General features: G+C 43.1%; 1 protein-coding gene and 1 pseudogene across 4 annotated transcripts in view; one reads left to right on the top strand and one right to left on the bottom strand.

The window, feature by feature from the left end:
- The window catches only part of LOC124551302 (fasciclin-2), a 913050-nt gene that overhangs the window by 704900 nt on the left and 194312 nt on the right, over positions 1–13838 (bottom strand). The gene's annotated exons all lie outside the window — the stretch shown is intronic.
- LOC124551423 lies at positions 4440–4557 on the top strand (annotated as a pseudogene).

Raw genomic sequence — 13838 nt, 5'->3', positions numbered from 1 at the left:
TCTAGGGGACTGATGACCTCAGACGTTAAGTCCCATAGTGCTTTGAGCCATTTGAACCAGCTGAATTTGACTGAGGTAGAAACTTTGATGGTATCCAAGAAACCATCACCTGCTAATGACTGAAAAGTGGAAATTATGTGACCACTGACAGACTTTATATCAAATCATCGTCAATCTTTACATATCTCCTGACAAGAATTTTTGTAATGTTTACAATTCTTTTGTTATTGCAAGAGCTAGTATTCAATCAGGATAAACTGAGTCAGCAACATGCGGACAATGAAACAGTTAATGCAACAGATTAGTCCTTTTATAAGTTAGAATTTGAACAAAACCAAATTACTTTAATCTTTCATCATACCGTAATAAGAGATATTAGTTAACATAGAATATAAATTTAACTGTAACAAAGCACTGTTTGAAGAGATTTTTTATTAAATCTAGCCTCGTATGGAAGTGAAACGTGGACGATAAGCAGTTTAGACACGAAGAAAAATAGAAGCTTTTGAAACGCAGTGCTGTGCTACAGAAGGATGTTATATTTAATATGGATGGAGCGAATAACTGATTGGGCGGTACTGAATTGAAATAGACGAAAACGAAATTCATGAATTTGATTCAAAAAAAGAGGACAGAACCTGAGTCGTCAAAGAATTGCCAGTTTCGTAATACATCGAAGTGCAAGCGATAAAAATTGTAGAGGGAGATCAAGGGATGCATACAGTGAGCAGGTTCCGATCTGTGTGCGTTGTATTTATGTCCAGATGAAGAGTCCTACACAAGATAAGTTAGCGAGGAGGGATGCATGAAAGCAATCTACGGACTCAAGACGACAGTTACAACTAGGATAATGTAAGGTGTTGCACGGTAATTTTACGCCGTCTTTGGCGGAAGTCGTCTGAGCTTCCTTATCAATAGGGTAAAACGCGCAAAGTCCCGACGTCGACATCAGGAAATGGCGCGCACTAAAGACAGCCCGTTGCAGGACAAAAAACTCAAAACGTGGCTTTCCCTGAGGCTACACTGCTCCGTTCTCGCTTTCTCACTGCAAAACACATACGGTAGTAAATGCTTTATGATGAAGCAGTGCTGCCTCTCGTTGCAAACCACCCCGCAGAAGTGCCGCTTTTGTACGAACATTTCGCGGAGTAAGCAGGATGAAGTGTTGAAAAAACGCGGTCCTTCTGGTCCATAATTTCTGTAACCCAACAACAACGGCGTTATAGATATACGCCTCACGTCCGCAAAAGCCGCAGAAAAACGCACCGCTGCTACGCGCGCAAAATGTATTAAGGAGAGCCGGCCGCCAGACGTCGCGCCGGTCGGCTGCGGTACGCGCCGGCCAATGGGCGCGCGCCACGCAACATTTCTTGTGCGCATGCGCCGCCGCTGCAGCTGACCATCGGAATTTAATTTGGCGCCCGCGCCGCCGAAAAGAGTTGCCTCTCTCGTCCGTCTACCTCTCTCTACTTTTTTTTCTCCCTCGTTCTAGCAGAGCAATCGATAGGCGTAACGAAGCGTTATGAGCAGCGCGTGTCCGACCAATTCGGTCGTGCGATATATCGACCATGGAGCGTCGATAAATAACAGCTAATTACTGCGGGCCGGCTGCGGTAAGCCCCAGTGCCGATTACACCCCCTCCCCTCCCAGCCCCTCCCCTATTCCCCATCCTCTCTCCCAACACACACACACACACACACACACACAGAACGACCTCCGTCTAGTCTGATTAGTTGCTGTACATCGCGCTAGATTACACCCATGTATCTGTATCTGAGTAAACATTTCGTGACGGGCGGAACGGGACTACATGTATATCTGCACTCCGCTGGGGACGGTCGCTTTGCAGTGGGCTCCCAGCACAATTTGTCGCCTGTGTTATCAGGACCGCAGACAGAATTTTACACAGGCACAATTGTCTCTTCAGATCCGTCTGGTACCGATTACAGTGCCGTTGACAATGGTTCATGATGAGCAGATCTTCATCTACACCTACATGTATACTCCGCAAGCCACCCTATGGTGTGTGGTGGACGGTACTTCGTGTATCAAACTAAGCCTCCGTGTGAGCTCAAATCTCTCTAATTTTACCTCCATGATCTTTTCGGAAAAAACCACTAAACCACGATTCTTTACAGAATTGAACTCCCATGTACAAAACATGGTTCAGACGCCTGATGACTTTACTATTGAGTTAAACATGTACCGGAAAGAAAGCTTTGAAATTATGCTTAAAGATTGTTAGAAGTCGGTAGGTGGTCTCACTTTCAAACAATAGATGAATGTGGATAGTTAGCGCTCCATATTACGCAAAAGCAAGTTTTTCACGCATCTCAATTTTTATGATGTCAAATTTTCCGAACTACGTGTCGAAAAATAATATAACTTTTCTATGTGCGTTTAGTGATATATGTACAGCGTTTCCACAAAGTCTGGGTACATAGGGAAGTATAATAAATTCTAATAGAAATTCTAAATGATATTGCTTTCTTCCAGACTGAAGAATGGATGTGTCTTAAAGAAGAACGAGTGGAGTTAGTTCTCTTAAGTGCAGGAGGAGGATAGCCGTATCGCAAAATTGAGGAAGAATTTACTCTTCGACACCATCATCTTCAATCTATTTGTTTTACTGTCGTCGGAAAATTAAACATCAAGTTTAAAGAAGCAGCCAGTGTGTTGGGCAAACCCCGTTCCGGACGACCACAAAATTCAGCCGGAACTGTGTGGGTCAAGGTAAATGCTAGCCCAAAGAAATCGCTTCGTCGGACATCCACGGAGTTGGTTGTTCCAAAGTCAAACATCCACAATATCCTAGCAGAGGAGAGGTTGTTTGTTGGTAGCTTGATTTGGAGGAGGGGACCAAAGAGCGAGGTCATAAGTCTCATAGGATTAGAGAAGGATGGGAAAGGAAGTCGGCCGTGCTCTTTCAAATGAACCGTCCTGGCATTTGCCTGAATGCGACCTCCCGAGTGCGAGTCCAACGTCCTAACCACTGCACCACCTCGGTCGGTGACCGAGGAGAGATTTTAGCCACACAGGCTACAGATATTACATCACTTAAATAAAGATTACCCCGAAAGACGCACGCAGTCGTTTGGTTTGCAGATGAACTGGACGAAAATATCAGTTTTACTGAAGACTGAGTGTTGTTCACTGATGAGGAAGTGTTTTATGTCAATGGTGAAGCGGATGGACAAAATCTTCGATGCTGGTCTCAAAACATTCCACACTCCATGCAAAGAGCAGAGCTTCCAAAATATGATGGCGTGGTGTGATTTACGGAAATCTCATGTGCTAGAACCTTTCTTCTTTGATGATCATGTAACGGGTGAGGCTTATCTGAAAATGATGAGAGACAAATTGATGCCTCAAATTGGCTGAGAGGCTTCCAGACTGGTTTCAGCAGGATGGGCATTTTGCAGCAGCTGTTAAGAGGTTGGTTGAAAATTTTCCCCACCGGATTGGAAGAAGAGGTCAAATGGAGTGGTCCCTTCGTTCGCCAGGCCTTCTTTCTCCCCTTTCTGGGGTATGCCGAATGAGAAGGTTTGCTAGATGAAGATCACAAACTTAAACCACCTGACAGCCCGCGCTTGTCAGTGTGCTAAAATCTACGGCAGTTCAGACCTACTCCACCGAGTTCACCTTAATCTTGTAAGGCGCATCAAATTAGTCATTGAATAGCACGGAGATAATGTCGAAAATATTATTTATTAACATTAAAGTGACTAAAATGTCCTTTATTATTATTATTTATTACAATTCCCTGTGTTCCCTGTGGGTAGTGTCTGGAAACTGTGTTACAGTAGAGTTGGTAGTAAAGAAGTAATAAATTGAAAGGTCACGTCTCACGCTGAGGTTTTACAGCATGAACGGGGAAAATGTTGTAATCGATAAACGTTCTTCATTCCATCATTTTTGGGGGTGGGAAGGGGAGGGGGTCATGGAAGTCGCCAAGTGCTCTCACTCTCAAATACTGGATCAATCAAGTCCAGGAATTCGCGCGCCGTCAGTTCCGCTGCCTCGAGACAAACACACAGTTTCTAAATGAAAATTGAGTTCGGCCACCCACATCTACGTTTTCCGTCATTTCCCCAAATCGCTCTAGGCAAATGTTGGGATGGTTGCTTTGAAATGGACGACCGATTTTCTTCCCCACCCTGGACACAATCAGAGCTTGTGCTCCCTCTCAAATGGCCTCGATGTCGGGGACGTTAAACCCTATCTTCCTTACTTTTTCTAAGACGTAATATATGTCTTATTGTACTAAAACTTTGAACATAAGATACCTCTTAATGAGCAAATTAAAAATTTTAAAATTTTGAATTCGTTCAATAATCACACGAAATATTTATTTTTGTTGGTAATACAGGACACACAGGAGGGAGCAATGTACGGGTTGACCCTTCAAGAAAATTTCGCTCACGTAATTTAAACAGTAGGCAACGGCCTTGCCGCAGTGGATGCACCGGTTTCCGTCAGATCACGGAAGTTAAGCGCTGTCGGGCATGGCCGGCACTTGGATGGGTGACCCTCCGGGTCGCCCTGCGCTGTTGCCATTTTTCGGGGTGCACTCAGCCTCGGCCTCAGGACGAAGTTATTTAATGTTAACAGCGAACTACGCTGTGATGCGTAGCGCCTCTGTTGTAAAGTCTGTCACAAGAGTTGTACGAAGGTCTCCGTGATGGCTTCGCGCCCACTAAACGAATCTGTGACGGACAGCACCGCTATTCTTTGCATTATCTCTTTCCCACACTGACACGTAGTATTCAAGGCTAGGTCGAACGCCGATTTGTAAACTATCTTCTTCATGAGTGGGCTGCACTTTCTGAGGGTGTTTATTGATGAATCTCAGACAGTCATCTTCGTTTCCTACGATCACTTTTATGTACTTAAATCGGTACTCCCAGATTTTTAATCCCTTGACGTATTTTGACGAGCCCGACTCGTGGGAACGAAAGTAGGACCAAATTTTTTTCTTCGTGTGTCGGGTATGGCTCTATTCAATAAGTGCATTATCTGAAAAACAATACACGATCTCAGAAAGGAAACATTTCGAAAAGTGTAGAAAACCATCACTAGGGGAAATTCGACTCCAAGCGCAATATTGGGCCCATTTCTTAAAATATATCGATCCGACGCGAAACAAAGATTCCGAAACTTTGCACGGAACACGGAGAACGGAGAGGAACGACGTGGGAGTGCCCTGAATGTTAAGATGCGTTACATCTGTCACAATGCTTTCGAAACTACCAAGCCATGCACGGTTACTAATTTTTTGAAATTTTTTTATTTATGTTGGTGATTGAAAGCCGATGAAGCCAAGATCTCACATGAAATGTTCTTTATTTGGACGGATTACTTGTTTCGGGACAGTCTAGCCATCTTCAGATCCTAAAACATTCATGATTAGTCTTGGCGTCGTTACGACTTCATACGGCTTTCTTACAATGACATCATCCGAACTCGATATAGTTAAAAACAAATTTTCATCGTGGATGTAGTCATTTTAATAAAGATTTTAACGATGTGTACAGCCGCAATGGCATCCGCACTAATCAAGAATGTTTTGCTATCTGATCACATGGTTCAAGTGGCTCTGAGCACTATGGGACTTAACATCAGAGGTCATGAGTCCCCTAGACTTAGAACTACTTAAACCTAACTAACCTAAGGACAGCACACACATCCATGCCCGAGGCAGGATTCGAACCTGCGACCGTAGCAGCGCGGTTCCGGACCGAAGCGCCGAGAACCGCTCGTCCACAGCGACCGGTTTGCTATCTCAAGATGGTTGTGCTGTCAGCTGAAACTATTAATCCACCCAAATGAAGATGATTTCACGTGCGATCTTGACTTCAAATCTGTAACAGATCGTATCTCCTAGCAGACTACGTGAACATAACTTGATAATTTTTAAAAAGTTGTAGGTATTTTCCTGTTACAAATTCGTTGAAGGGGTGTACTTCTTGTAATTTCATTTTTTGTTGACAGTATCAGCGCTTAGGCGTCGTGTCATCTTCTGAAGAAATCACAATTGTAGACGCCCACGAAGATTACGATTTCTATTAAAAGTATTCTTTACGTGTAAAAACTTACATTCTCAAGTATTGTTTGAAATATTGCATTTCAGAAACGTATTTAGAAAAGAATAAGAATTAAATTGGCGTTAACGCCTGCAACAACAGCAACGCGTGAAACGAATACACGTGTAGCTTCACAACAGGTATCGGCATGGTGGTTCGTAGAGATGGTACGGCAAGAGGTCAATGGATCTGACTGCACTGCATTCGAGTTATCAAACAATAACGGGTCTTTCCACATATTTGTGCGTAATACGTTGTGCGTCAGCTGCCGATTACTGGCACCACGCGTCGGCCCTCTGCAGCTCTTGCAGCGTTTCGCTACAATTTTCTAGCATCGTGACTGCCCTGCAGTTTCCCTGCACTGAAAACACTGCGAAGTGCGGACTGGCGAACAGACGCATTAACGTTTCGCTGCCACTTTCAAAAGAATTCCTAACGTACAACGGAAAAAAATGTACTCCCTCGCTAAAGCTCCCCTCTTAGCTCAATGACAGCCCGGTGACTTCTCTTTCCTCTATTTACGCGCTATCCAGCAGGGTAGGGCTGACTGTTTTAGAAATAGATTCTTTTCAGCTACAACACAACCATCCGGCAAATGAGCTACGTTTTTCCAAATGGGAATAATTGGGAGGGAATTACCAATTCTGGCATTCGTCTGCCTATATATATATATATATATATATATATATATATATATATATATATATATATATATATATATATATATTACTAAAACCTTTTGCTGTGGTAAAAGCAATACTGCGACCAGTCACATGTAGTGCACTTCAAACTACGATTACCGGAGGATTATACGTCCTTGCGGATCCATGTCAATTAAAACGGCGTGGCCGCTTTGTGTGATTTGAGTTTTTGACGCAGCAGGGGACAGAAAACTATTTCACTATAAGTTCCAATTTGTGTGGTTGCTATGCTTTTGTACGTAAGCAGTAATTTAAATGTAAATATCTTTCAGTAGTCACACGCTGCTTTTCCAATCGTATTTACATGACATACACTGTCTATACACCCAGTTACGCAAGGATGCCATAATGGAAGCTACCAAGTGCAAATAATATATAAAATAAGAATGCTGCCATTAATAGTGGTAAATTTTATACATTTTTATTAATATTATATTTTGATAAAAAGCAGTCCAGGTGGCAATAAATTTTAATTTTCGTCACTGGTTTCGGTCATTTAAGACCATCCTCAGACGTAGCCTCCAGATAACGTGGGGAGCTACTGCTTGGAGCAGTGTGTAGTTGTCACGAACTGCTCAACTGTATCTGGGGGTGGTTTCTTATTGTGACAAGGCCTGCCGGCCGGAGTTGCCGAGCGGTTCTAGGCGCTACAGTCTGGAACCGCGCGACCGGTACGGTCGTAAGTTCGAATCCTGCGTCGGGCATGGATGTGTGTGATGTCCTTAGGTTACTTAGGTTTAAGTTGTTCTAAGTTCTGGGGGACCGATGAACTCAGATGTTAAGTCCTATAGTGCTCAGAGCCATTTGAACCATTTTGACAAGGCCTTTGGCACTTAGTTGTGCCCCGTAATACATGCACGTTTTAACATATCTACCAACTAGTACCACTTTAACCCACAACTACATACATTTCCACATCAGTATCTTTACAACTAGGATCCACTCATATTTATGTGTGTGTTTGTGTGTGAGTAAGCGCGGAGGAGAGGGGAAGGGGGGAATTAGAGCAGTTGTGTCATACCAGAGAGGGAGCACTAAGGGGGACACTGAAAAAGAAAAGTACTCTGCAACGAAAGGTAAAACCAGTTGTCTTCGTATAAAAAGGTCTAGTGAATACCGTAAGTAGCCTATACAAAAGATAGCACTCATAAGCAAAACTGTTTTCAGCTTAGTAGAATTTAAAATGTAAAACAACGTATTGTGTATGCAAAATATTTACAGAATCAGCACTGACTTTGCTTAAGCACATAGGGAAAAAACTTTTCTGAATGTGCGAAAGAAAAAAATCCAGTTGGGCTCGGTATGAAAACAATGTCTGCTGCCGTACTATCTGTAGTGCCTTTATTGGACGCGCAGAGAGTTCGACAGTCACTTTGTGTCAGCACAACACCCTGAGAATCGTTGGAGACTTGTATTTATTGACAATGCTTCTACATACCCCGGAGAATTTTATTGACTGCGATGGTGGTAGCGGCAGCCTACACTTACCATTTCTTCGTTCTTTCTTTTCTTATTTTTTTAAGTGAGAGAGACTAGCAGTTTTTTTTGTGTACGTTAGAGAACAGCCATATTTAATCTGGCTTAATTCTAACATGACGTGACAGTAAATTGTAGCAAAGTGTCAAAATGTAGCAGAAGGAATAACTGTCGAACAAAATCTGGGTTACAACTATGTTCAATTTTAACTGAAGAAGAAGGTTACTATTGACACATATCTCTCCCAACAAACCAGGCCCGCACTGAATTCGGTGCCTGTCTCTTTGGACGACGTAAACTGGGGCCAACAAAATTAAAGATTCATTGATCGGGGCTTCTAATTTAAATGGCAACGAAGAAACGAGAAATACAGTCTCAAGTTGCAGCGGACGATCGCCACCCAAACAGGAAAGAAGCAAATAATCTGAACACCAGTACACAGGAAGGAACTCCGAAATTCTGCTTATTGTACCACTCGCACAAGTTAATAAGCTCTTTTCTTAATCGTTTTTTGCATTGTTTGAGGCGCAGCCAGGTCCGCTCTAATACCCAAGCGACGCAAAGGACCGCCTGAGTCTCCAAGCAGAGTGTAGGATTTGAGTGCAGGGTGCGTCATAACACGTGAGGAGAAGTGTTACGGGTCGAGGTATACGAAAACAGAAGCAGAAACGTTGTGGTTGGTTCAAATGGCTCTGAGCACTATGCGACTTAACTTCTGAGGTCATCAGTCCTCTAGAACTCAGAACTACTTAAACCTAACTAACCTAAGGACATCACACACATCCATGCCCGAGGCAGGATTCGAACCTGCGGCCGTAGCGGTCGCGCGGTTCCAGACTGAAGCGCCTAGAACCGCTCGGCCACTGCGGCCGGCTGGCAGACGACCCGATAACGGGATGGTAGATTAATTTGGTACACCCACCACTGGTTTCAGTAACGAAGTTTGTCCTAATTTCAATTTGAGCCCCATTACATACACACTTTGTATAGTAGATCACATTTCAAACACTTTAGTGCAAACTAGGACAATCCTTCGTACTGGATGCAGTGGCGGGTCGTTAACACATGTTTGAAGTTGTCCCGAAACAGCTCATCTGCGCACCCATGTGTACAGTGATTCGCCCTGTAGATTGTTATAATGTTTATAGATAAATAAATAATAAATGTGATACGGCTCAGAGCTATGTGCAAATATTTTCATTTGACGTCATTTCAGCAACATGCTTATATTTGCGCAGTCACGAGTAGTCGGACGAAGGTCCACAACGTTATTTCTCTTCCATATCACACGCAAATTTGTACAATCCTTTTCAGTTGCATACATAGCAATTTTATCACTGTTCATCGACTTTCGACTACTTTAGTTGAAAATTTGCTAAAATTTTAAGTATCTACATCTACATACATACTCCGCAATCCACCATACGGTGCGTGGCGGAGGGTACCTCGTACCACAACTAGCATCTTCTCTCCCTGTTCCACTCCCAAACAGAACGAGGGAAAAATGACTGCCTATATGCCTCTGCACGAGCCCTAATCTCTCTTATCTTATCTTTGTGGTCTTTCCGCGAGATATAAGTTGGCGGCAGTAAAACTGTACTGCAGTCAGCCTCAAGTACACTGCTTGACAACTCCTAAGAAACAACAGACACTTGCTAAGCAACAACTTACAATCGCTACGAAAAACCATTTGCTACGGAACACCCGACCGATGATATTACAAGGATATGTAGAGGGCGGGACGTGTTAACCACACCGAAGCCTGCGCACGAACGCTCTGTATAAATTCGACAGTTCATGCAGTGCGGCGTTTGACGAAGGTTGTTATGGAGCCGATTAGTGAGACACTGTTTGTATACTGCAGCATGCCTGCAAGACATCACTTGAATGCTTACGATGGAGGACGCGCAGTTCGACGGCTGGAAGCCAGTCAAAGCACCACTAAGCTCACATAACCGCTGTGTACAAAACTGTCATCTTGCGATGAAGAAACGCCACTGAATGCTGTTCGAAAGCATGCCGGCTGTCGTGGACGGGTCACCACATCGCAAACGATCGATGCGTAACCCTAGTCGCGAAGAGCAACGTACAGACCGCTGCAGACCTCGCAACCGCCACCTCTACAAGTGTCTCGGTCGGAGGCACGTCGTGGCGATTAAATCATGTTGGTTTGTATGCTGGGAAGCCTACTGAATGCATCCCACTTCAACCACGCCATCGTCGACAAAGAGTTCGTTGATGTACGGAGGATGTTGGTTGGGGTCAGCAACAGTGGTCCAGACTGATGTTCTCAGATTAATCCCACTACACTGTAACTGTGAAGTGAGAGGGGAACACGTTACACACCGAAGGAATTTCATGAACGTCATCTGTATGGAACAGCTGTTATGATGTGGGCAGGGATCATGCACAATGGCCAAACACCGCCGCGTATCTTCGCGAGAGGTACCATAACAGCACAGCGACACTGCGGGGAGATTATTCTCAATCCTGTACATCGGTTTAGGAGTGCGGTAGGTCTCTACTTTCTGCTTATGGAATGCCCGCCCATACGGGACCGCTGAGATGTCAGACACAATGAAGAGTAAAGACACTGAACGTGTGGAATGAGCTGCGTACTTTCCGGGCCTAAACCCTACAGATTATGCCTGGGATGCTCTAGGCGGACGTGTTTCTCAGCAAACATCACCTCCGCGAACCGTGCAGCAACTGAAAACCGCCTTGAGAAGGAAGTGCGAGAGTATCAACCTCTCTTCCCAGCACTCCTCTACAATTTAGTAGCCGGCATGAAACCAGGTACCCGAGGAAGGCATATTGCTTACTGAGAGTCCGGTATCGACTTTATCTTGGGAGTCTGACCTGTGTTAAACATAATGTTACATCTGTGATCCTGTTTCCCTTGTGGTGAAATCTGTGCCATTTTTCCTCATAAATAAACCACTCTATCTCCATCACGTTTATAAAGTAATTCACGTTGTCCATCAATCCCTGCGATTATTCCAAAAATGTCTCTGTTCCTTAGCAAATGTCAAGTAGTGTACTTACTTGAGAATGTCCTTAATTTGTAACATACAACTAAACATAGTGAACAGTACTCATGGAATAGGTCTGTTCCGACTGGTGGACTGCCGTCTACATGGAAGTCCCCCTGCCATTACTGCCGGTGGGCGAGTCCTAATGATGACGCTGCTTCTCATACGGAGGGTCACTTTCTTCCCTATCAAAAATTTTCCAACTGATTTTAAACTAACTTCCTGATAAACTACAGGTTTGCTCAGAACTGGATGGCAATGAAATATCAACGTGCTTTCTTTTCGGTCTGTTCGGTGCAGGCTGGGTGTCAAAAGGATTGGCAACGCCTGACGATTCGTCTGCCTTGCAGGACTGGACTGTTGTGCGGGTAGTATCGGCGAGCTACGGGCAGTAAGTGGGAGGGGGGGAGACACGTTCAACGCTCCTCCCGCTGTTTGGATTATATTGTACCGCAGGTTCAGTTACCCTATATTGAGGCATATATTGTGTATGGTCTTTCCAGTCCAGTCAGCATTTTTAACTATATTTCTAATGCGACTGGAACCCATAAAAGATAAAATTATTATAGCTAGAAGTTTAAATATTTAGGGTGCAATTTTATATTTCCCAAGTCAGAAGTAGCGCTAAAGTAGACCAGATTAAGACATTTCCGTGCAACTTCGCAACACACATTAAATCATACATAAAAACTATTTAAATGAAAATCGTAATTAGGACATGTGTTTGCGTTTTGCGAATTTGGATGACATCAACTGCTTGTGACGGACTGTGACTCTAACCCGGATTTCCCTCTTACCGTGTGTGATCACCTTAACCGCGACTGACTAAAACGACGACAAAATATTAGCCTCTCCCTGTGTGGGACTCAGTAAAGCTTGAGGGTTGTGGACTCCTTGACATATGGAACTTTGTGTCAGTGCTGGAGCCCTGCTCAGATAGCCAATAGCCAAAGTGGTTAAGGCGGCAGCTCGCTACAAACGGGAAATCCGGGATTGAGCCCCGGTATGGCACAGATTCATTTGCCATCAACAGCAGAAGTCAACACAGATTCCCTAATTGCACAACCATTTCGTAATAATTACCACCGCTGTAGTCGTCCGAAAAGTGTGCGCATGTCTAAAGGACACTGTAACGTGAGATACGAACACCGTATAAACACGAAACTGTAACTTTCAATAATTAAAAAATAGAATCTCATTAAAATTTTCGAAATAGATTGGCAAATTTCACACATACTAGTCTAGAAAGCAGGAAATAAATAAAGAGAAATTTTAATATAACACGTTCTTAAAGTATAAAATAATCTCTTAGCGCCATACACAGCCATAAGCCCATAGAGACAGCCGTACAAATTTGTACTTGTGGGGTTTTGATAGCTATGACAATACTCGTAAGATATATCGGGTGATCAAAAAGTCAGTATAAATTTGAAAACTGAATAAATTACGGAATAATGTAGATACAGAGGTAGAAATTGACACACATGCTTGGAATGACATGGGGTTTTATTAGAACCAAAAAAATACAAAAGTTCAAAAAATGTCCGACAGATGGCGCTTCATCTGATCAGAATAGCAATAATTAGTATAACAAAGTAAGACAAAGCAAAGATGATGTTCTTTACAGGAAATGCTCAATATGTCCACCATCATTCCTCAACAATAGCTGTAGTCGAGGAATAATGTTGTGAACAGCACTGTAAAGCATGTCCGGAGTTATGGTGAGGCATTGGCGTCGGATGTTGTCTTTCAGCATACCTAGAGATGTCGGTCGATCACGATACACTTGCGACTTCAGGTAACCCCAAAGTCAATAATGAGGTCTGGGGACCTGGGAGGCCAAGCATGAAGAAAGTGGCGACTGAGCACACGATCATCACCAACCGACGCGCGCAAGAGATCTTTCACGCGTCTACCAATACTTTGTTTTTTTCTTTGGTTCTAATAAAACCCCATGTCATTCCAAGCGTGTGTGTCAGTTTTTACCTCTCTACCTACATTATTCCGTGGTTTATTAAGTTTTCAAATTTATACTTACTTTTTGATCACCCAGTACAACAAGAAAGGTGTGGCGCTGCAATAGATAATAGTTAGGAGGTGAACTATTCATGAATCAATTATGTATTCAATATACCCCATGTTTTTCGATAAATTTTACACGGATTGTCACAGCTGTTAAAAATTCACAAATACTAGAATCTGTATGGGGCTAGATACTTTCGAGTCCAATTTAAAAACGAGTTACATAAAAAAATATTTTATTTAGATAATTATTTGTATTTACGCCACACTTTTTGTGATAGAGAGTGGAATAACTTGTACATTATAAAATATATATAAACTGGCACATGAACCATGACATTTTCAATTATTACTTCTTTACTACTGTCTTCGCGAGATATCTTGCAGAGAGTATTCATATATCCTGCTGAATTTACCAGCACAATTATATCATTGTACGTCACATAGTTCAACAGGTATTTTGTCAAATACTGAGATGCGTCTGATACTGCCGTATCATGCATGACGTTTTAATTTATTACTT

The sequence above is a fragment of the Schistocerca americana genome, chromosome 9 (assembly GCF_021461395.2).
Source record: "Schistocerca americana isolate TAMUIC-IGC-003095 chromosome 9, iqSchAmer2.1, whole genome shotgun sequence".
Taxonomy (NCBI): domain Eukaryota; kingdom Metazoa; phylum Arthropoda; class Insecta; order Orthoptera; family Acrididae; genus Schistocerca; species Schistocerca americana.
Note: the sequence above shows the minus strand (reverse complement) of the source record. Positions and strands in the feature narration are given on the sequence as shown.